This window comes from Ptychodera flava, chromosome 17 (assembly GCF_041260155.1).
Source record: "Ptychodera flava strain L36383 chromosome 17, AS_Pfla_20210202, whole genome shotgun sequence".
Lineage (NCBI taxonomy): Eukaryota > Metazoa > Hemichordata > Enteropneusta > Ptychoderidae > Ptychodera > Ptychodera flava.
In genome coordinates, this window is record NC_091944.1 from 30,878,508 (window position 1) to 30,903,150 (window position 24,643).

At 34.8% G+C, this 24,643-nt stretch overlaps 1 protein-coding gene across 9 annotated transcripts in view; it reads right to left on the minus strand.

Moving 5' to 3' along the window:
- Positions 1–24,643, minus strand: part of LOC139116045 (cAMP-dependent protein kinase inhibitor beta-like) — a 126,546-nt gene that overhangs the window by 87,257 nt on the left and 14,646 nt on the right. For 5 of the 9 annotated variants that reach the window (XR_011548224.1, XR_011548223.1, XM_070678545.1 and 2 more), the window contains exon 2: positions 5,739–5,863. The gene's annotated coding sequence lies outside the window, so the exon portion shown is untranslated. Of the gene's footprint in view, positions 1–5,222; positions 5,244–5,738; positions 5,864–21,739; positions 21,886–24,643 lie in introns of those variants that run through there. The other 4 variants (XR_011548225.1, XM_070678547.1, XM_070678543.1 and 1 more) reach the window with 3 other exon arrangements.

Genomic DNA, 24,643 nt, shown 5'->3' on the forward strand with positions numbered 1-24,643 from the left:
TTCGTACGATGAGTGTTAATCACGCCTACGATGAAAGACGGCAAAATATGAGCTGCATGTGTGCAGGAATTTTTAGTAACCGTGGAGTACTGGTATGCAAAGATCTGACATACATCACCAGACACGCGATGGCAATTTACTGGATGAATATAGAATGATAGCTAGTACATCACACAGAGCAGCAGCTAAGGGTGACAACTTGTTGGCATACTTCAGAATTCTCATACCCTCATTGACATTTACAAACTAATAGACATAATTGTAGTGCTACCAGCACGAGGTGAATTCAAGCTGCTGGTACAGTTCTCATCCCAGCATCCATTGCATGCAGGCTGAATGATAGAAAATCACGGTGGAGTGGGTGGTCTAGTGTGTTTTTTGTAATAACACAATTTAATTATTAAAAGTCATTTTAGCCAATCAGAAGTAATTTCTAACAAATGCATCCGGGACCCATATTCTTGCTTAGATTAGCTTTTATGACATAAATTGGTAACGGATGGGGATAATCCAACAACTTTTGTACAAAATCTTCTTCTAAAAAATCCATGAGCATAATTTCTTTCTCTGATAACAAATTTACAAAACAAATTAATATAAATCAGACAAAAATATCAGCTGGCTTACCAGACAAAAAGACTATACAGTGTACCTTCAAGTTTGCACATTAACAATAATTAATTAAATTTAATTAGATTTAATATCAATTAACTTATAACTTATCAGTTAACTAATTAATTAATTAATTAAATTAACAATTCAAGTAGACAGATTATTCTGTCCACCAGTAGGTTACAGAGTTGTTCACGAAAGTTAGGCAAAATCCATGTTGTCAAATATTAAAACATTTAGAAACATTACTGATAACCACATATTTTCTTTAAAATTAAGGGGTGCATTTATAGATTGGCAACATAAGATGAGAAATGTGTTCTCAGAGGGTAAATATGATTTCAACCATTCCAACACTGTAATTAGTCCTACTGTTGCAAACTGTATGTTCTTATTAAGTATTTTGCTCAGATACCTGACTAGGTATAATCTATCTATATTGTTTTGGAAATCAAGCCTCTTTCATTCCTCTGCAAACACAAATATTTTACAGAGATTGGCTTTGTTATGTTGCAGTGGTGCATGAGCCTCCTGACCCAAAACAGTGTCACCATGGACACCACTGGATCAGTACATATGACCCCTGACCTTCATACAAATTCAGTCAGGGAATTCAGATGACCAAGATCAAAGTTCTACTGTAAGAATGCGCATGCATGCATCCACCAGGGCAACAAAAATACTGACAATGCACCTGCGTGACAGTCAAGACACCAATGTCGTTTGTACACAGGTTGTATATAATGACGGCATGTGAGTGACAGGAATCTTTATTTTTAATCATTTTTGGCAGAAAGGTATATAACTTCATGAGAATCGTTACTTTGCTTTCACTAGTACTATGTATTTTTCACTCCTCATTTAAATCATTGCTCATTCAGTTCACTTGTCCTTCATTATTAGCTCCATCAGCAGTCTTTCAATGACATAAAGGTCTATAGGCCCACTGTCTGCCATCAGCAGGCTTCAATGACATCCAGGTCTAGGCCCATGGCACTGTCTGCAAATATAAGTCACGCTTGGCTACGGAAAATGTCAACTTTGCAGGCCGGTGAGAAATCGGCAATGCAAACAAAAAATGCTAAGAATAGGACTGTATGTGTCAATTAGTTCAAGCGAAGCTTCAAATAAATATTAGTGCGATCGCCATAACTTACACAAAATATAGGCCTGACTTAGTCCATCAGAATGGAAATTAACCTTTGAAGTTGTATCAGCAATGCAAAAGTGAGAAGACAAAGCAATTACAGTGAGATGATCACTCCAGTTGCTAAAGATGGTTTTGGAAGCCTAATGGCCAGCATATTAAGCCTTCTGTTGGATGTGACAACACTATAAAGTATGACAACCAAAGCAATATTCTGTGTACCTGACAGCTCATCTGTGAATTAACCTCTCCACATCAGATGAGCTAAGATGATAGACACGATGTACTTTATTGAAATACTGCACAGCTGACCTATCAGTGCATAGCGTCAGGTTGCCAACAATTGCGGTGGAATACGGTACATCGTACCAGGTATTTTTGGAAAAATCTGATATGTCCGGAGTATTGCCATTATGGAACACAAAGTGATTTCATCAACCTCGTCACAGATCAAAAGTTGCAAATTGTTTCCTTCACAGGAAATGAAGATCTTTTTCATCAGTCTACTGCTGCAGGTCGGTGATCAGACATGTCAATCACAAGTATGTTTACACCGTATGCTTTGGATAGTGTCAAAGGTCACAGGGTAAACATATGCTTGGATAAAAGTGTATTGATGCACCATGATATTCTGGGTCAGGGGTGAAAGGTGAAAGAATGGTGAGGAGTGAGCATTATGATTTTGGCATTATTAATATTGCTTTGTATTCAATAAAGCAATTAAAAAATTGCTTTTTTTTTTAAAGATCAATACATTAGTATAAAGATGACAAATAAAAATCTTCAGTTTCGAGCCCAACTTACTAAATATGCCGAGGCAAGGCAATTCTGAATCAATTACTAACAGCTTGTAGAATTTGAGTGGAGTCACAGGGTCTGACTTCTTATATACATTTTCAGTCATAAGTATGCATAGGAGACCTACAGCATACGGTATTTGGAGGTGAAAAATTTAATGCAGTACTGATATGTTGTATTACATACAAATAGCCACGCAATATGTGTTTTAGAGTGAAGGGTGTGTACTACCGGGGTTTACATTGCTCTACGGTGGGAGCAATTACTGAAATAAAATTAAATAATTTAAAAGCATACGCCCTAAACCATTACGTACCAAAGAACTGAGTCTTTTAATGTGTATCATGTCTGGGCATGATCGTTGCAGTCTAGACATATTAGTCTGTATTACATTAATTAGCTACATTTAAAATGACGCATAATATCACCCACTAATAATAAGGAATAATTTGAATTAAAATAACAACATACCAGTATACTGGTTAACTGCATTACTTCAATTGGATTACAATATTCTAAAAATAGTAAAATGCCTATTTTACAATTTTAGCCATTTTCCGTGATGGGCATGCTGAAACACACTGCCAGTAACTATGCAATTAGGCCCAAAAAAATGACAGGTTTGTTTCTGGTCATTGACATGTGGCACAAATGATGCAGTGACATGATTTTTTTTTTCAATTTTTTTATTTTTGGTGGAATTTGATACATTTTCCTCTTTTTTCCATGAGGGCATATGAAAAACAGGAAAAAAGAGAGTTGACGCCTACACTTTGAAATGATGCAGGCAGTGACCAGAAACAAATCAATTTTTTTGAGTCTTACCTTCTTCATAATTTATGTACACAACATCATGTGTGGGCTTGAAAATGGATGTATGGTACTGGTATTACAATGTACAGTGCCTACCTACCAGTACAATTATAATATGTGTACAAACATGCACCTCCGGTGGACAACAGAGCTGAGACAATTAATATATCTGAATTTCTCAAAATCCTTAACCTGATAATCCCCAATTTCCTGTAAACAATTAACAAACACCACTGATAACAGTAAGTTTGGGCAAAACCATAGTGATGAAAGCTGCAAAAAATTCTAAAGATAAATTCCAGAGCATTTGACAAAAAAACATTTGGCAGTAGACCTGTGCTCATAAAACTTATTATAAATGCCTTTGAGTAGTACTGTCAAATGGAATCCTTCCTGAAAATCCTATGGAAAATGAAAACTTGGAAACCGGTGCTCGCTTTGTGAATGTGTAAATGATCTAACTCTGAATTTGAGGCTTAACCCTTTGAGTGCTGTAATTTTCTCCCGCCAAAATTTTAGTGCAAAATTTTACCAATTTTTATGAATTTTTCAATAATCTTTTGATAATTTTGGACCAAATGGACATCACATTTCATTTGCTATGGTTTTTTCTGAAAATTTTGGCAAAAATCTGAGAAAAATTGACTGGGGTTTATTTTATAAAGGGGACAAAAATAGACTTTGGTGCTCAAAAGGTTAACAGGTAGTACATCAGTACAAACATTATACCTGGCATACGCAAACGTACGTGGCTTGGCTGAAGCATGAATTACTGATGTACTGGTACAGTATGTACCTTAATTGGCATTCCTTCAGTGAGAGGCCCTAATAAAAATCTATTACCTTCAGTAGCTTTACTACAGACATATAATCAATATTAAATCTGCTTCTCCGATATGCCCATACTGCTGGTCCTGAATCAAACTGGCACAATTTATCATCTCAATACCTTAAGGGACTCCAAGCTAATCAAATTGTTGGGAATATGCCGTTTACTATTATTCTCTTGATACAGTATATGACTGCCCTGAAGACTGAACACAGCACTGCTCAGAAGAAAGCCAGCCAACATTACAGGCGAGAAAAATTGCTGCCATATAAAGTCTTATTTTTGAAAAAGTGTCTAAGAGCTGGTATCTGTAAACATATCAGCACAGGCCAGTACAGAAATGGGTAAAAAAATCATGATACACAAGATGTATGAGTTATAGTCATACCCATGATGAAACTACCAGTACCGGTAAATCATCTTAAATATGATTTATTCTTAATGCCTGTATTGGGCAACACTACCCACATATTCTGCTGAAAAATGATTATTCAGTGAGACATTTTTCGATGTATAACCTACCAAACACAAGAAAACTGGAATCTGCAATGGCCACTCTCAGTTGCCAGATACCCGGAATAGGGTCTAACTTTATCTCTTCTTTGAGACAATATTTCAAAGTGCTATGAAGGATGCTAATTGTTACTGAGCAACACAAATAACAGGAAATAAACGTATATATAACAGGATTCAAAATTTACCGAAGTCTATTCCGATACATAGAGGAAAAATATTAAATAAACTGCTGCCCAATGTCAAAATCAACAATAGTCCAACAACTGTTATATGCAAATATTTCATGGATATGTAAGATTCACCATCAAGTTTTGACACAAATAACGTGCCCTTCCATTGTTATAGATAGACTATAGGGCCCTTTGTAGAGAGTCTTGTCACTCCCTCCTTTAACCTTTTTACCATCAGACTCTGGTACAATTCCCTTAGTTTTCAAAAGGTTGAGTAGACCTACATACAGTACAGTATGAAAGAGTTGAATTAAATCAGGTCGCCACTATTTATTACCTGTACATGAGTGTTAGGCAATTCAGGTCATCTTCTCAGGAAATCAAGGCATTGTACAAACTTTGATAAAGAAAAAAAGTAGTGCATAAACAGAAAATACCTGTTATTTAAACAGTTTACCTACTTATGATGCCAGACATCCCCTGGTAAATAACATTACACAACTTCGGTGCCTTAGCATATTTAATCAGTCACGAATTTGAAGTGTGCTGAAGGTATCCCTCTATGCATATCAGATTCAATTTTCAAGACAGAAGATTTCTTACACATTTAGAATAACGATACACATTTAAAAATAGCTCTACAAATGATCAAAGAAATGCACTTTTCCAAAAAAAAAAATAACTTTTAAAATAGTCAGAAATCGATGAACCCTGTGCCTTATGTACCAGTTTAATTGCATTCAAGAATACAATATATATGATAAAGCTAAATTATATTTGACTGAATGAAATCTCATTCAGGGTGATAAATTCTGTTTGGTGAGAAATCACACACACAGATTTAGATACATACCTTTTACCTTGCAGACAAAATGAATCTGTTAAGTAAGGTTTCACCATGGAAACCATCTATCTGGGACTAGAAAGACAGGCAAATGTCGCTGTTGTAGATAGACAACACTAACAACCGATGATCATCTGTGAAATTGTAACAGAAAGAAGTAAGTATGTTAATGCCGACGCAAGTGTTAAAAACGATCATTAGAATACAACAAAATCCTTGGAGTGCAATGTGAAGGTATATTCAACCACCCAGTGTAAAAAACACCTTTTGAGATTTGAATTGAAGTAAGCAAAAGCACCTTGAAACCTACATCTGTGATTCTATTTATAGATGTTTCCTTGGAGATTTCTCAATGGTGTTGAATTGTTTTGTTTTCTCATCTCTATCTCAGCTCAGTACCTTGGAAATTCTCGGCCCAATTTTTGATCCCGATTTACCGGTAAAGCTTTGTAGACTTCAAGTTAAATTGTCTCAATCATCAAAGAGGAGCTACAGGTATACGAAAACTCAGCTGCAGTCAAACTGTTCAGCACCCAGACAGAATTCACTATTATCTTGGGTATTAAAATCAATAAATACTAGAAAACCTTGACTCAAGATTCAGAGACACATACCCACAGAATACCATAATCGAGAGCCAACTGCCCTAGTTTTCTTCCACAACTGTCTTTAACTTTATTAATCAATACATCAGCAATAAAAAGAGAGCAACAATGCAGTCTCTGATTGAATTGTATTTTATTGATGCATGGTGAGTGTTTTTAGTCCGGTTCACCTCGTTACATAGTGACGGCATAATACGTACCGGTGATTCAAATACATTTCCTATTTTCCTGTTACTACCGGTATACAGCTAATGGTAAGTGTCGACAGGAAACAATTTTGTGTGGTTAAGCCAGACATAATAGTTTATGTTTGCAATATGCCTTGGTTTGAAACCATTCAACAGCATGGTTTGGTCCAAACCAAGTGTCATGGAAATTGGGCTGAACAGGATACAGTTTTCACATACAAGTGTTCCTTAGTACTGATTAAATAGATGAGAAAACAATTCATCCATACACCATCAAATTTCAGTGTTATCAGTACTATCCTTGGTTTTATACCTGCATGTGTATAATATTAACAGATAACACAAGGAAATAGCCATAAACATTATAGAAATCTGACATTTTTCAAAAATCAAAAATTAAAATATGGCCACAGTAATGATCACAATAATTAAATCACAATGTACTCGTCAAAAATCCAAAAACTGAAGTAAAAATAAATCATATTTGTCTATAACAGCTGAGCTTAGCTGTCCATTGCACAAGTCACAATAAACTCACCTGTACAGACCAGAAAGTATCTGTCCTTAAAGACAGTATTTGATATGATCTTTTATTCAGTTAACACTAATATTATTTCTAAAATACTCTCTTTCAAAATATATTTGGATTGGTTGATGTGCAAGAAAATATTCTGAAACTAATACCGGTATAAACGGTTTCAGAACGACACTTTCATACTGATTATAGACGGTGACCAATCTGTCAACATGGACAAGCACTTTACAAACTACCTGTCCAAGGTATTAGGTATCCAAGGACAGGCAGAAGATTATTACCTTGAGCCCCTGTATAGTGCTACATTGTACAGATTATAACAAAAGATATTCAAAATAAACATCTATTAACATATTTATCACAGAAATTTAGTGAAACCCAATCTTTCTCTACTCAGAATTTCACCCACCTGAGTAGTTAAATAAAGAAATGCTGTCAGGTGTTATGAAAGGAGTGAGCACATCCTGCCCACTTCCCCCTGTGCCATCTGATGTACCTCCATGTTTAAGTTATTTTAGGAAGTGCATGCCCATACACAAATGTTATTGATGGCATCTGACATCATTTGCATATAGCGGTCTGTAGCACATGCTTGGTCACAAGCCTATTAATGGCTGATAACATTACATCATATCCAAATGGGCACTATTAAGTCCCTGTACAAACCTTTGAAACACACCAGGCTGTATTTTTGAACTAATGTACATGAAAATGCAGGCGAGTTGGACAAAATCCCACAGTAATTACTCTCCAAGGTGATGAGTTTTATGAATTATAATACAGTCATGAAGAGAAAGAGATTATTGTTGAAAATGATTTGAATTTTTCTGTATGAGAGTTGTAATTTTATGTTTATATGGCCAACATCAGCTGTCACATGCAATTTAAAAAGTTATTATGAAAATTTTCACAAACACTGTCTGGTCGATAGAAATGTATGCCAGGAATATCATGATCATTAACAATCAGTGGTACATAACTGTGACAGTCATGTTTTTATTCAGGGAAACTGAAGCATGAAGTTATGACATAAGTTCAGGGTCATTGATATCTAAGGGTCAATGCCAAACTCCTTCCTATTTTTAATTGGTAAGATAAACCAAAATGTAAATGTACAGCTCAGTGGATGATTTTAACAATCTACTTACAAATTTAGCAAAATTAGCTTTCCATCCTACATTTCTCGCAGATATCATTAAAAATATTTCTTTCTTTTTTCCAATTTAGTTTTATGGATAAAGTTGGACAAGATGTTAGCATAGCAAAATTTTAAAGTAAGGAACTGACAGTAATTTTTCTACAGGCCGGTGCCCAACAGTTCTGTCATCTTCACTAATTATTGTGTGTATGAAAGTGATTGAAACAAAGGAGACAGGAAACTTACTGTGTTCGATTTACATCAAGAAAACCTACCTGAGTGTCTGAGTGATGCAAAGACGCCTAATAAAATCAATAAGTTAAAGTTGCCTCCGTTATAAGTGAACTTCAAGGTAATGGCACTAACCCAGGCGCATTAAAACAATAAGACAGCAAGTGATGTACAGCATAATGATTTTCTGAGAGACAAGCCCAAGGTAATAGCTTTCACTGATGTACTTTCCAATCAGCGAGACCAACAGTCTGTGTATCTGAAGCAGCTAGCAAAACATGTGAAAGAGCATCGTTTGATAATAACTGTAGATACAACCACATGTGTGATCCCAAGCAGGTGCAAAGTATTAGATTAATACTTGCACTTTTTCTTGCTTTGTACCAGCAGATGATGCAAATAACAAGATCAACCAATACTTTACAGAGTCAGAATTTTGACCTAAAATTTATCATCAATTTAACAGCCATGTCAAAAAGGTCTAGATAGTAATAGAAGAAGTAATGCTCAAAATCCAAGTGTAAAGGTCAGTGACAATGAAGGTTGACAGGTTTGAATATTGCTATGTTTGCAAGCTGGAAATGAACATGTGGGCTGATCATTCCATGCCAGGTGTTGAAAATTTCATTTGCTGTCTGTAGCATAAGTTTCTAAAAGGGGACCCTCTTTCAGAATGTGTTTTTATTCCACTCTTTCTAAAAAATAACATTATTGCTAATCCATCTGCAGCTTACTCAACAAAATTCAGTCAAGTCAACGCCCTAAATTCAACATACCACTTTTTAATGATGGAGAAAAGGCGTAATATTAATAGTTTGGGAATTGTTATTTTGCAACTTTCAAATTTTCCAATTTCCATTTTTCCATCACTCTTTATATGCAGTGTCAACAAACACCTCTCAAAGACTCTCCAGGCCCACATCTCATTCTTTGCAAACACTTACATCACAGTTGGGTAGCTGATGTTAGGTAAATGTACTGTACATATCGGGTATTGAATGCCTAAAGGTATGGAACATAGAGCTGTCAAATAGAAAAGGCCAAAATAATCTACAGTCACACTGCTATTATCGGTATTCCTTTCATACTGTATACCCCTGCAGCAGGGATATAATTTTTGACACTTCTGTATATCTGTCAGTATACAGTATACACATATACAGACAATTTACATTGCCGACAGAAAGGGATAATTGTACATCCCTGCATGGAGGTAGGAAGAGATCCATGCTACCAAGACTAAACATACACAAAAAGCACACACAAGCTTTACGGCAGAAATCACTGGATGTTTCTTGATGCATTTTCCAAACAGCAACACAAATCTGTTAATTTTTAGTGAGATGAGAACTGAAAATGTTCCTGTGTTTCGGTACCAGGCAGTTCAAATGTCAGTAGTCCACAAAATTGTTTGTAAATTGACGCTTTCATTTTTTTCAGACTATATGCTAACATCTTATCATGATCAACATCACTGGCAATACTTTATGATTTGGTTCAGCCATTCTCAAAGTTCAAAAGTTCATTCATATGCGAATTACTGATCATTTGATATAAATCTTTCAATTCACTCATACTGATATGTTCTGATGAGCAATCCATCTGTGGCAAAGTTTCGTCAAAATTGGTGCACTCTACATTGATATATTTCTTCAGTTAACAGTATCATCAAATATGCAAATTAGTAATTCATTGTGAGAATACCACACTTCTAGATAATTTATTATGCAAAGTTGCATTAGTTATGCAAGCCACACCCACAAAAAACTAATCAGTTCTTGCAATTGCAAAACAGAATTTATGTATTACCAATTTTGATGCTATGTGAAAAAACATTAATTCTTCTGCACAAAAAAAAACTAGACATACTATAAAGAAAGAGTCATATGATAAATTGAATAAATACTAAAGATTTATGCTTATACAACATATATTTTAAACCTCTTCACTCACAACATTCCGTCTTATTGTGAAAAGGGCAAAAACAGCTATTTAAGTGTACTGGTAATTCATCTAGAAAATGAATTCAAACATATCAAACTGCATCATGGGAAGTTATCACTTAATAGTAATCCAGGGACCTGTGCCAACATTACACAAAAAAAGATAACAAAACAAAATTTATTATGTGATGCTACCCCTACCTGGCAACTCAATTATCAAATAATTCTGTGGTGGTAGTTTTTCAATAAATATTCCTTTATGTAGAGGAGCTGGTCTTATTTGAAAGAAACTGGTCACGATGAATTTGTGCAGTTTACTTTTAGATTTTAACCCTTTGAATGCTGTAGTTTTTCCCACCAAACTTTAAATGCAACATTTTGCCAATATTTATGAACTTTTGTGAATTTTTTTATTATTTTGGACCGAGTGAACATCACATTTCACTGGCTGCAGTTTTTTATCAAAATTTCGGTAAAAACTTTAAAAAATTTGACAAGGGTATATTTTATAAAGGTGACCGAAATTGACTTTGGTGCTCAGAGTGTTTGCGTTTTTGTTGAAACTTGCTACTAGTACTATGGTATTGATAGTGTCCATTCAGACACATTGAACACTACAATACAATATTTGAAGTCAACACCTAGCTGATTGTTACAGCTTTTGTTACCTTTGGGGGACTTCTGCTATTTTTTCAATTCTATATTTAGCTGGAAAGTCTGTTTTTGCCTCCAAAGCAAACAGAAGTGAAACTCACCTTGTAAAATTACACTCTCACTTTAGATTTAAATCTTTTTTGAAAGGAATGTCCAATTCATAAACCAGTGTCAAGTAAGCAACAGGAATTTTTTTGCGGAGGCATTATTGAAATCATGTCTGACGACAATCTGCCATCAGAGCTTCTGATAAGGAAGTTTTTTATCAATTTCATAGTACTGGAAAAGAAATAAGCTTGCATGTCAGAGAACTCAAGCAGGGGTAGATCACTACCCATATTTAAACATCGACTGTTAAAAGCTTTAAAAACAGAAGGTAAACTCCCTTGCAGTGATATTGATTCTCGGTTAGCCATGATGCACCGGTACCGCTAACCCACATATACCATGCAAATCATTACAGATTCAAGTAACAGAGATCATTATAACAGCTGGAGTTCTTTTCACATTCAACTCGTAATCCATTTCCCTGTTTTTTCAAATCAGTAAATGGCATGAAATCGGAACAGGAAAGTGATTTACACAGCATTTTTAAATCCGGCTACTCTAGACCAGCCCTGCAACTACAGTACATGTAAGTACTCAATCATTATAATTCATGGAAATAGACTAGTGAGTCTTGAGAAGAGCTGAACAGAATTTGAACATGCATGATTATAAGGTCTCCTTTCCATTGTAGATTTGTTACTTAATATAGCTCCATGCATGCGACACTGGCACTAGAAATTCTGACAAATTTTGTCAGTGTTGCATACTGGTGTATGGCTGTTGTTGCAGCTTGTCGTCTGAGCCATCAATATGTCTTTTCTAGTGTATATCTTTATATTGGCAGTCACCTATTAAGTTGTGTTTTTGTCATTCTTGCGCGCCTTTTTCCCAAAAATATAATCTCACTTTGAGGTATTTATTTATTTTTGAAAATTAATGAGGGAACAATGATGTCATTTGCAAACTGTCCTATTCTTTATAACATTCACATTTTGAGGGGATTTTGCAATGTATGGAAAATTGTCTTTTCCAGAATTCCACAATTTTTCAACCAATGATAATGTGAACATTTTTCACGAAATCCCAAGACTGCAAATTTGCCACACAGATTTTTAAACAAGTATTTGCAATCCCCATCCCAAGATCCAATGGTTGGCTATGAAAATTGGCTGATTATTTTGAACATGGATGTCAAGGAGATGCATTGCTATTCTGTTAAGTAAACAAGACTTTTTTGATATTTAAAAATACAAAATGATGGTAGATAAAATCAAAACACACCAAAGGTGTTCTGACCCATCAAGAGAAAGTTTCATCTTACGTGAAATGCACTTGGAGATTTCTTAGATTTCTTGATTATGTTTTATAATCCATTCAAAGATAGATAATCTGTCACAATAATTGGGACAAGATTTCTCTGTTCCACTGGTTTGCCATATCACCAGTCATAAACACACCAAATACATGCATGCGTAACAACATTCTTTTCCATTAACATCGCCGTGATACTTTCAAACCTTTGAATTTTTTATAGTCTGTAAGCTCATTAATTTCCATTGTATGCGACATTCACACAGTTAACCTAAGCAGAGTCAGACTCATTTCACAATACATTTGACGATCACCCTTTTTTCCATCCGATATTATCTTTAAGACGATTCAAAGACAATGAGATGAAATAGTGAAAGGAATTACTGAACCATTGTGGTAAATATCTTTATACATCGGTATGATTCATGCTTCAATGAAACTAGGTCTACACCTCTCTTTCAATATTTTTTTACGACAACAAAATATTATATGGTACCTGGATGGCGCAAAAGTAACTACCACTATGTACCTATAAGCAGGTGGCTATCAATCCAGACACACTAAATGTTGCATTAGGACTGCAAAATGTATTATTAGAAACCTTTAACTTCATGAAAATAAAACTTTATTACATGTCTAGTGGGTAGGTGACTTGGTGAAGTTGCCGTAGCTGACGGTTAGTGGGAAACTGAATAGTACATGTATTTCTGGAAACAAGCATCTGCATTTCTGCATAGCTTTGTTCACATGAATATTCATGAGTATGGCACTTGCTTCACATAATATCTTTGGAAAGTAGCAATGTTGAAATAGTCAGAGGCAGTATAACTTTAATGAGTTTCTGTGATGTGCATTGCATTTATCTTAAGGCAACTGCTAAATAATGTATCATTATCATAATCAGCGTTATCATCATTCTTATTGTTGTCATGGTTATGGTCGTCATCATCGTCGTCATCATCATCATCATCTTCATCATTATCATTATCTTCCTCCTAATCATCATCATCGTCATTGTCATTATCATCATCATCATCATCAGAAATTCTTGCAGACAATACAACAAACACAATTAACTAATTTGATTCGGTAGGTCAAATATCAAACTAAATAAAAGTCGAGGAGGTGAAATTTCAACAGAAAATTGTGACAATATCCAAACTTCATTTTTAATGCGACAGGGGCCAGTTACTGTTTGACAGAACGGACAGTCAAGCAAATTAATGCATTTGTGCGATACGATACAGAAGTGATCAGATCAGTTAAAGTGGTTACCATGGTAACTTGGAAACAGAGAGTTGAGATGCAGCTATCTACTACAAACCTTTAGACATTTATAGAAACAGACAAAAATTTATCTGAGCGTCTTGCTGGCCCTGGGCATGAATCTATATTTAGTAGTAAAATGATTATGATCAAAACTCCAGGGCTGGGTTACAATTCTGTCTAATGGATCTCCTTTCAATGCTCTCTATAGGCACCGTTGCTCTCTGTAGGAGTGTGTGTCCAATACTTTTAACATCCCCGCATTTTGATTTTCTGGCTATTAGATCTTAGTAACCATGGAAACATCAATGCCAACGACTGTAAATCAAATATGTCTTCAAATTGTGGCAAGACACTTATTAATATATTTGATGGGTATTTCATTCTGTAAGAGGAGAATTGTGTCTTTCAAAATGTATCTCCTTCCATTCATGAAAAACTTGGGTAGCTGCCAACTCAAGTGATGAAGAAAGCAGTATTTTTAGCTATTTGGCTTATCAAGAGTATATAGAAAGAAATTATTCTCCTACTCACGATTCCCTGGACATATACAGTATGCTGTACTCATCCCTGGATATAACTGTGAGTCAACCTTACCATCAAATATTGCGGGGGCTTGCTTGCATTCATAAGACAAATGTGAGTACAGAGCACAATCCAGCCTCAATTTAGGGGCTCATAATTGTCATTTCAGACGCTGCGTCTTTGTTTGCAATAAAACACAATGGCTAACAGTTGTCCTCATGTCTTTGGGCTGTGATCCGTGCCTGCTTGGGTACCTGGATGTGGTGGGGCATGCTGTGAGAGCAACAATTCCACCTGGACAACCCATCTGGCCACTACAGTTGCACTGTGGTATGTGTAATGTCCAGTGGTGCTTATTCCCCATCTCCTCATTCTTACACCGATGGAAAGAAAAGAATACTGATGTTCCTGCTGTCTTTTGTTGGTTCCATGGATAAGCGCTGGAAAATTATTCTTTCACCTATCACATCTCAGTTTTTACGGTGGAACACAAAAACATTTTTGCCAAAATTTTGATTTATATTACCAGACTGAGTCTACAATCAACTGAAAATGACTGTTTGTATATATTATTCTCTGCAGAACTTCAGATGAAATTAGAATTGAGTAAATCTATCATAATTATATTTGGTGAGAATAAAAGCTATTTGGAAATTGATTTGCTACAGGAGTGCATGGCAGCTGAAGATTATCATTGCTCAAGGACATGAAAAGTCATCTTGTGAATAAACTCCTCAAATTTGACAAAATTTAGAGTTACTGAACCATGTTTTCTAACTTGCGTCCAAAAACATTTCTACATTAGCACATTGTCAGTGCCTGGTACTGTATGTCCTTACCATGACAAGTAAAATACCCAGTATTTCTTCACAAATATTAAATAAAGAATCCATATTGTTATGAATATTATACATTCTCACTTGCAACAGTAACAGCTGAGCAACTTATTGTCATAATCTAGAAATTATCTTGACACATAAATGCTAGAAGAAGAATGAGTGATTATGATAATTATTATAATTATGAACATGGTAAAAGTGGGATTCATGTATGACAATGATAATTATTGGTCATAATTTTGATAATTAAGTATTAATTGAATTCAATAACCGCAATTCCAGCAGGATTCTCACTTCAATATTGTTTCTGTTTAATTCAGATATTACCATAATCATAAAAATTCACGAAGGAAAATTCAGATGCACTGTTGGTAAGTTTGCATGATAATTTTATTTTACTGCGATGAATTTGGTTTGTCTATTCTATGCCTTTGTTTTTTAACAAAAAAAATAGAAATTAATTTTACTAAAATTTACACATTTCATCTAATTCACCTGACTTTTTTTTAAAGCTCCATAAGCTGTATCTTTTGGCTATTTTTTCAGAACATTTGTTTTGTGGTTTCCCTACACTTTCTGCATTGAATCCCTAAACAGTAATTTAATGCCAAGTATTAAACATATCAACACAACCTACATGAGTGTAATCTACATTGTTATTGTTGAAAATTGTATTAAAGTCTGGACTAGAATTCATTTGTAAACAACAATGATCACACACATACAAGCTGTGTTGACAACAAGAATACTGGAAATTTCAGCATGACAAATGGATGTCAGACACGGTAGTTGATATACAGAAGTAGCATACGGTACCGAAAAACTTGCCACAAGTTACAGCTTATGTCCCTTTCGAAGACATTGTCAAATTGATGCCCCCATGTGGAAGTGATATTCACTTGGCCCTGATTGTTGTATTGAAACCCTTGAGTACTGTCAGCATATCAGGAATGTGAATGCTTCAAACATCCCTTTGTGCCAGACTACCCTTTCACTATTGAGAACATGTAATGGCTATATTTTATAAAAGGAAGCTCTTTCAACATCCAATATACTTTCAAAATCTAAAAATAAAACATCCAAAGAAATACGATATCCATATTGACTGATTAGTCTTCATATTACTGGGCACATACTGTTGTCATAAATTCAAATTTTTTAGCATCTACTTAACTATACCTCAAAAGGAATATTTTATGAACTATCCATTCAATCATTTGACCGTCACATTATCATCAAATACATCATTTGTTATATCACCAAAAATATCAAATTACAGGTTTGTTACTAAATATAGAATCACATTCATGACATTGACTGCTGCTATACAGTAATGGATTTTAGAAAAAAATTATCAACTGTGCACCTGTGTTTTAATACTGTAGCAGCTTGTGGCAAAGCCATTGAGATCTGATGTTTACAATTTTTATAGTAATATTAGCGTTGAAATAGCACCATTTTCAAATTAACTGCATTTACTCCTGAAAGTCCTGTCAAAAATGGCCGACAAACAATTGACTCAGAAAACAGAACTGTGACAGCATTTGGAAATGATAAAGCAGCCAAAAAATGCATTTGAATAAAAAATTTTAAAAAATTAGATATCACATCAAAAAATGATTGCAAAAGATATGCATGCACTGTACATGACAGTTTGAGTATGACAAAATTGATGTTACACATAATGGCTACATTTTGAGAAAACAAAACAAATGACTAATGATGTCATGAAATATTACCCCATATTTCTACAGAGACTAATTTGATCATTTTAATGATGAACAGAGAATCTTCAATTCCAGAAACACTTAATTAGGTTAACATGAACAGCACTTTCATCATACCAGCAATGATATTTCCTATCTTTGATTTTTTTCACATCTCAGGACAAAGGAGCTTATCAACTTTGAAAATTAAGATTGCTCAGAGGTGGATAATAAATATTTAGCATTACTATTATGTAATTGAACTTAAAACTATCAAAGACTGATGTCATACACGTCACAGTGCATACCAAACACTGATGTATTTTCACCATGGCATTGTCAAAGTGTTTATATGATATTCTTGTTATCAATCCGTTGCAATAAGACCAAAATAGAAAATATTTCCTGTACATCTGTCCACAAATAGAGCATGATGATTTGAGAACAGAACATATTATTTTTGAAATTGCATTAACATTTATACCAAACACTGATCAATGTATTTTCACCATGGCATTGTCAATGTGTGTATATGATATTCTTGTTATCAATCCATTGCAATCAGACCAAAATAGAAAATACTTCCTGTAATATAATATGTCCACAAATAGAGCAGGATGATTTGAGAACTGAACATGCTATTTTTGAAATTGCATTAACATTTGTACCTTTCACCATCATGGTTTGGCCCAAATCTATTGTTATCAATAGCAAATATGGACCTATTTACAGGAAATTGGGGTGAACAGATTATGGTAACCCTGGTCAAGTTGACCACCAAAAAATTTCTGCTGAGGTGTGCAGCATGCTCAGAAAGTAATATCTGATTGTCACTAATATCTGATTGTCACTAATCACAGTAACTTGGGGAGTCTATTTGTTTTATTCACTAATAACAGTCAGATTCAGCCAACCAATTGGATAACAGCTTCTGAGATACTGCACATTAGCCCAACAATTTTGATTTTATTTTTCCTGAGACTGCAAAACCTTTGGTGCAATAGGCCACCACGGTAAAGTACATTTTATTGGGATATTTACAGGAAGTTAAATAAAATATATACCTCATATATTTCGGTTGAATGACATCACAATGGAACGCATGTGATATATCGTAAGTATTGTTTGTGCAAGATATAAAAGCAAAGCTGTACAAGTAAAGAGTACATTACATGTAAGTAAAATGTACAAATGCCTCTATCTTGAGAACGATCAAGGAGATGTGTGAAGCAAGCATGTACCAATAATCATAAAATATACCTTTGCAGCAGCTACAAAATTCTTGATTTTAATGCCATTGGTAATTTAATAAATAAAATTTTACATGAGCGGTCAGTGTCAAATATTTGTTTACAGAAAAATCTGGACTGAACCCTTTCAGTTTAACTTTTTAGCAATTATTCAAGATCATAGGAACACTGTATGACACTCAGACAGGGTATTATACTGTCATTAAACCAACAACAGCTGGGAGAGTGTGATAACAATCATTTGAATTTGTTTATTTGGCATACTGGGAACACAGGGTCCCATTTTATTAGGCCAAAGAAATTAATTTTTTTGTTTTGAGTCCCAACGTGTGTAGGTTTTTGGAGATTTTAAATATTATAAAACATGTATCCAGCACTGTATTTGAATATGACTTCACCACGTAGCTTTTCTGTCTACAAATCTTTGTTAAAGAAGTTTTGTAAAATGTACCTAAAACCCTTTCATTCTTGAAGAAGGTCGCATTGTCGTGTAAATTATGGAGTTAAAACAGGATGTTTCGGCGTTGATTCTTCCATGAGTACTCATATTACCAGGTTAAATGGAAAAATCCCAGTAAATATTTACCTTTGTGTGTGTAACATTTTCTGAGTATGTTATCCAACTGCTGAATTACTTAACTTTCAAAATTTTAAGTGGGTGCATTAATCACTCTGGCTTTATGAAAACAAACAAGTTTCTTAGAGGGCCTTCCTAGCTTTTTGAACCAACTTGATCCCCCTAGTATTATGATCATAAGCAAAATTGTTCAGGGAAGGGGCCCACTTTTCTTCAGCAATGCCAGTCCTGATATTTTTTGTTTATTTGATTGTCTTTCTCAGTGTCAAGGGTTTGGAGTCTGAACACTTGTTTAATTTTTCTTTTGAGAAGAACACAATTCTGAAAGCGTACCTTGACAAGAATTCATTAACTGAGTAATAAGTAGGATTTTCTCATTTTTTCATTGGCAAGATGGCAGCCATTGAAAGTAAAAGTTGGCAATCATTCAAGTTAATTAATATTTTTATCAAGAATTTACTTTCACCCAAATTAACCAATTATTAATCTTCACGTCATAATTATTTTGACATTCTTTCTATAAAATAAATGACATCATGCTTGCGCACATGTCTACAGACAGGTTTTTGTTAGCTATTATTCTAAGGCAATACAATGTCCAGACAATTATGAACTTCTTTAGTGTTGCAACCAATTTTAAATTATGTAATTACAACAATCCCTGATGATAAATATGAGTCTTTTAAATGGGGCTCTTTAAAAAATTCCAGCACCTAATTATAAGAAACAGACATACTGCAAACTATAATCCCTACAGGTTATTCAACCTTTCTTTGTTAAAACGTGATATGACCTTAATTCTTTGAAGTTTGAACAAAGCACTGCACATTGCTGCTTTGACAGTTGATAGACTAAGGTGTGTAGAAAGTAAGGGGGCGTATTGGTTTTCAAATCCTTGTCCAAGATGTAAAAATCAGCTCTACTGATATTATTTTTGTGATGCTTAAGCCTTTGAGTGCAGAAGTCAATTTTTGTTGCATTTTATACAATGTAACGCCAACAATTTCTTTCAGGTCTAGACAATTTTTTAAGATTTTTCCAAAAATTTTGGTCAAAAAGTGTAGCCCATGAAAATGTTTGTCCATTTGATCAAAAATCACGGAAAAAATTACAGAAAAATTCATAAAAATTGGTAAAAAGTTGCCATGATATTTTGGGGGCAAAAATTACAATGCTCAAAGGGTCAATGATATTATGTGAAATATTTGTGTAATTGCTGTCTCCCTTACATCACCAGTATTCCCATTGCCATATTACTAAGACGGCATTTAGTTTGCTTCAGAAAAGCGGTGTCATATTTGATCGTGAGCGCTATATTACTGAAAAAAGCTCATATGAGAATATACATTTTCAGGAAAAAGGAATATGAGTCTATAAATAGCATAATAATCATGTATCTTCTCCATCAAAAGTACTTTAAGCCCTGTACAGTGTATATCTCTCCACTAATTGATACAATATGCCACATGTATGGTATTAATTGCGCTTGCCTTACCAAAGCTATCTCCAAATACGATATACCGGGTATGCTACTGACATTCGTATAGAATTTGCTGAAATTAATGCTGCAGATTTTGAGAAGAACTGCAATAAAGTAATTCTTTCACATTTTACGCATGACACCAAAAAATACATTACATTGAAAAGGCTGTATAAATTTTCCTTGGAAGTGAGTGTATGTAAACACAACAATGTCTGCTCGAAGAAGGATCCACCTTTTATGGCGAGTCGGGCCGGTTTCATGTGGAAATTTTGAAGAACACTTGAGAATCTTTATCGAGGGGATTTTTGTCAGATAAGAACAGCTTCAGCTCACTTACATGTACAGGGGAAACGAGAAAAAGAACTTGCAGGCAAATTCAAATGAACATCTGATCCAGCGCAAATGCAGTATGTAATCTGACTTGCAGGGGAGTTGTATTCTCGGGCAAGATTTGGAATTTGTGTGGATGTAAATTTTAACAGGACTTTGCCCCTGCTCAATGTCTGGCGTCTATTTTAGGTATGGGGGAGGGAAAAGTTCACAATAGGTGAATGATATATTGCTAAAATGAAGATATTCACTTGAACACATTGTTTAGCAAATTTTGATATGACCATTTGCAGAATTAGATTATGAAATTTTAATATTGCATTTATGGCTCTCATGATCTGCATTATTGATATAAAAAGAAATCCCTCACAGTGGAACCTAGATGACCTTTCAGTGCCCCATCCGATACAATTTACATCAAAGAGAATTTTTTTTAGTTTTGTCTTTGATCATAACAGTTTATATTAATTTCTAATAAATGAGACAATGAGTACATATTGTATGTCCATGCCTCATTGGAATTCATCTGTGTCACCTTCAGAGCTGATATTACGGTTAAATATCTGAGCTAGCTGACTTTAGTTAAAAGGTTTCACATTGCACTCACGGTGTACACACACTGTATTAAAACTGATAGAAATTGTGAAGACAGTCAAGATTACTACACAACGGGAAGCCATATCCATTGTTGAACCAGATGTACGACTTCACCAATATTCACATTGAATTTTTCCAATCATGGTATAAATTATAACCTTTCCGCAAGATAATTCAAGAAAATGCCTCCATGAATATATCAGCATTGTCTAGGAACTTTAAATTTCAATATCATTTCTGCACTGGGAATGCCATTGCAATACATATAGCATATGTTATGTATCCACTTCCAACCAATACGCCGTAATGCCAAATACTGCTACTAAATATAACACTATTGAAACTCATTATTTGACAGATTTGATACAATTGTATCCCAATCATATTAATCATCACATTTTGACTCCTAGCTGTCACTAGTCAAAATTTTTTTCTACACATTCTCTTGAACAAGTTCTTTGGTGCTACTGGAGTGTACGCTATCCTAATTCCTTTGAAAACATGCATTCATTGTCACTAATGTCAAACATAAAGTGTTGAACGGAATAAAGTAATTGACTTCCTGCTGATTTGATCAGCCGCTGGGAAAAAAATACCTGATTACAAACAGTCGTTTTCAAATGGCTTGTATGATCGTGGGTGAAAACATACACAATATGCATCAATGTACGAAATGAAAAGCGTGAATGCCTCCACATATTGGGCACTACCTAGCTAGGACTTTACATCGACTGAAAGATATAAAAGAACACAAAAAATAGAGGGTGGAAGGCAATTATTTTACCTTAGCGTTGTTTATATCCAATTGTACTCGCATCACCGAGCATTTATACTCCTGGCAACCCGATAACCTGACTGAGACCGTCAGAGACCCAGACTGGATAGAAGAGCACACAGCTAGCAGGTCCCTACAGATATACTGCCAATAACACCATGACATCGCGTACCGTGTGGCTATTTTTAGCAACACAATAAATTCCCTGAGCGAAAAGGTTGTTCAATCAGATAATTCCATTTTTGCAGGGGGGATAAACAGTATAGCTAGAGTACACAAAAGCACATCTGGGTCACTGGAAATTTTTTATAGGGGTGATACTGCTCTACCGCACACCATTTCAGCAAGTATACTCGACTAATATGAAATTTTGAATTTTATTGTGATAACTTTGTTATTTTGGGGGTTTTAAAGGCTTCCAATACACAGAGATAGTATTGATGTTTCTCAGTGTAAAGATGACAATTCTCCTTTTTTGAATATATGTAAATGTGCACAGGAAAACTAATAAATGAAACACATTATACAATATTGTACTTCAGCTGGTCTGAATCTTTCCTCTTAAAAAGAGCCGCACTTAAGTCACTGAAGAAAATGCATAGATATTGATCACATTTGATTGAGTATTTATGGTAACTTTGGATTCCCATCACACTTTTGATGCAGCAGTAATGGTTAAAATATGTTATATAATCATTGCTGTGGAGGTTTGTATCAAAATCTTTTGTATTTCATTGAGCGATTAAAATAATTTAACTACAAGTGTAATAAATGGATGTGGTAAGTTGGATGTAACACAAAATTCAAATTCATTTGCAAAATGAAAATGATAAATATATTCCAGAGGTCAATATTTCTCACATGGCCTTAATAACAGATAAATCTAAAAATACATATGATACTGAATTAATTCTGTCCGGTTGAAAAATACGGATTACACAGGATTACTACCGGTAATGTCCCATTTCTGTATGCTATTAAGTAAATGCGTCTTTTTAGCAAAACTGGCGGTTTACACATTATGACCATAGAGGGCGCCATACAAAGCCTCACCACTCACTTCAAAGTTTGACTGAAAGCTGATGGGATGGCCTGGTTTCAAGATAAGAGCAATCTGGACATTGAACAGAATTTCACGTAAATCTTGCAGTAACTTTTGAATTTGGGTGTGAAAGTCGTGTGCCTCTAGCTCTGACCAAGGGCACATGAATGTTCACTACCTTGTAGTACACAAGCTCTCAGAGCTCTGAAAGAATGTCGCACACTCACGCATGTGTTTAGCAACGATGCTGGCTTTTATGGATTCAACAAGAATGAGCAACAAGTCAACCACATACGGAATTATTCTTTGCACTTATCATAATTGAGAAATACTCCTAAATGCTAAAAAGTAGGATGAACTCTTGATGCGTGTACATAAAAAGAGACATACTGTGACAGAAAAGTATACAACAAATTGAGATACAATGGTAAAACAAGCTCCATTAAACTTCTGTACAAGCAATAAAAATATGATGAGATCATTACTGTAATCTTTTTACAAAACACAATGCTCTGAGGCCGAACAAACTTTTGCTTTATTCCATTTGCTTCAAACATAAATTTTTATTAGTATGGCAATCACACAACTTCTAAAAGGCACAACTGTCATGGCAACAGAAGGTTAAGTCATAATGGACCCAGGAGGATATGCATTACACCTCAAAATATAGAAAAAATGTCAAAACCAACTTACATTACTTTAGCTCTCAAATTCAAAGTGAAATTTTGACTTAAAGTGATTTCCTTATTAGATTAGGAATGGACTTTTGCTGTCAACTTGCGAATGCGTCAAAAGGCCTCACCATCAAAAATATTTGACGGTGATTGAAAGATCACAAATAAGATCAGGTGCATTCAAGGGTCACATATAATGGACACTTTTGGGAAGAACTGTTTTGTCAGGAACTTAAGTGTAAAGGATGGTAAAAAGAAAATATCATATATAAGTTGGTTCGTTCAAAATAAGTTGTACAGTATATTTTCATATAAAATGCTGATTGTAATACTAATTTGAATTCTCTAGGAATTAAATATGGAAGCATCACTATAGCAACTGATATCAGGTGATTTTAGGACAAACCATTAGATCTTAGGGGAGCAGTCAAAAATGGAACAATGCAGCACAAATATTGCAAAATTATTCACTGCCTTGTTGTTTATAAAGAAAGATGCGCATGTCAACTGAAAGTTGAACAAGTGTGGAACTCTGGGAAGAAAATGCTACACCTTCCCATCCATTCAAACACGGTATAACCACCCACTCATACACTGTAGTCTATTTCTTGCATCCCATAAGGGTGAGAAAATGACAAGAAAAATACTAGTATACATGTACATCTGCATTTTCATGTAGGAGGCTGGCATGGAATACAATAGTTGCATTCTAAATCAGCTTGTAATCGAACATTGATTGCCAATGACACAGTGTGTGTTCTTCTTGCATAATACTTGTTCAGTCTATGACAGTGGGAGATGTTCATTATCAATGACTTACAACTGTTATCGCCAACAATTGACACACGATAGATATTTACCATTAAAAGGCATAGAAGGTCACGAGCATGAATCTCTGATACTGCACAAAGTTCTCAATCTGAAGGACATTGACAAATTTCACCTCAGTATTGTTCAAACCTTTGGTGATACCGCTTAAAAATTATCCACTTATCAGTCTGAATGAAATCACAGTCACTTTATTATAAGCAGAAAAGCCAATATGCATCTGATGCAGCTCTACAGTGTTATGGCTACAAGAACGTAATAAAACCCCTGAGACAATGTTGAATTGTACTACAGCTGACAGTGGGCCCAGTATATATTAAGAAATTTCCTATTGGGACAGATGGTGGGTGGGCACTTGCTGCATTCAGA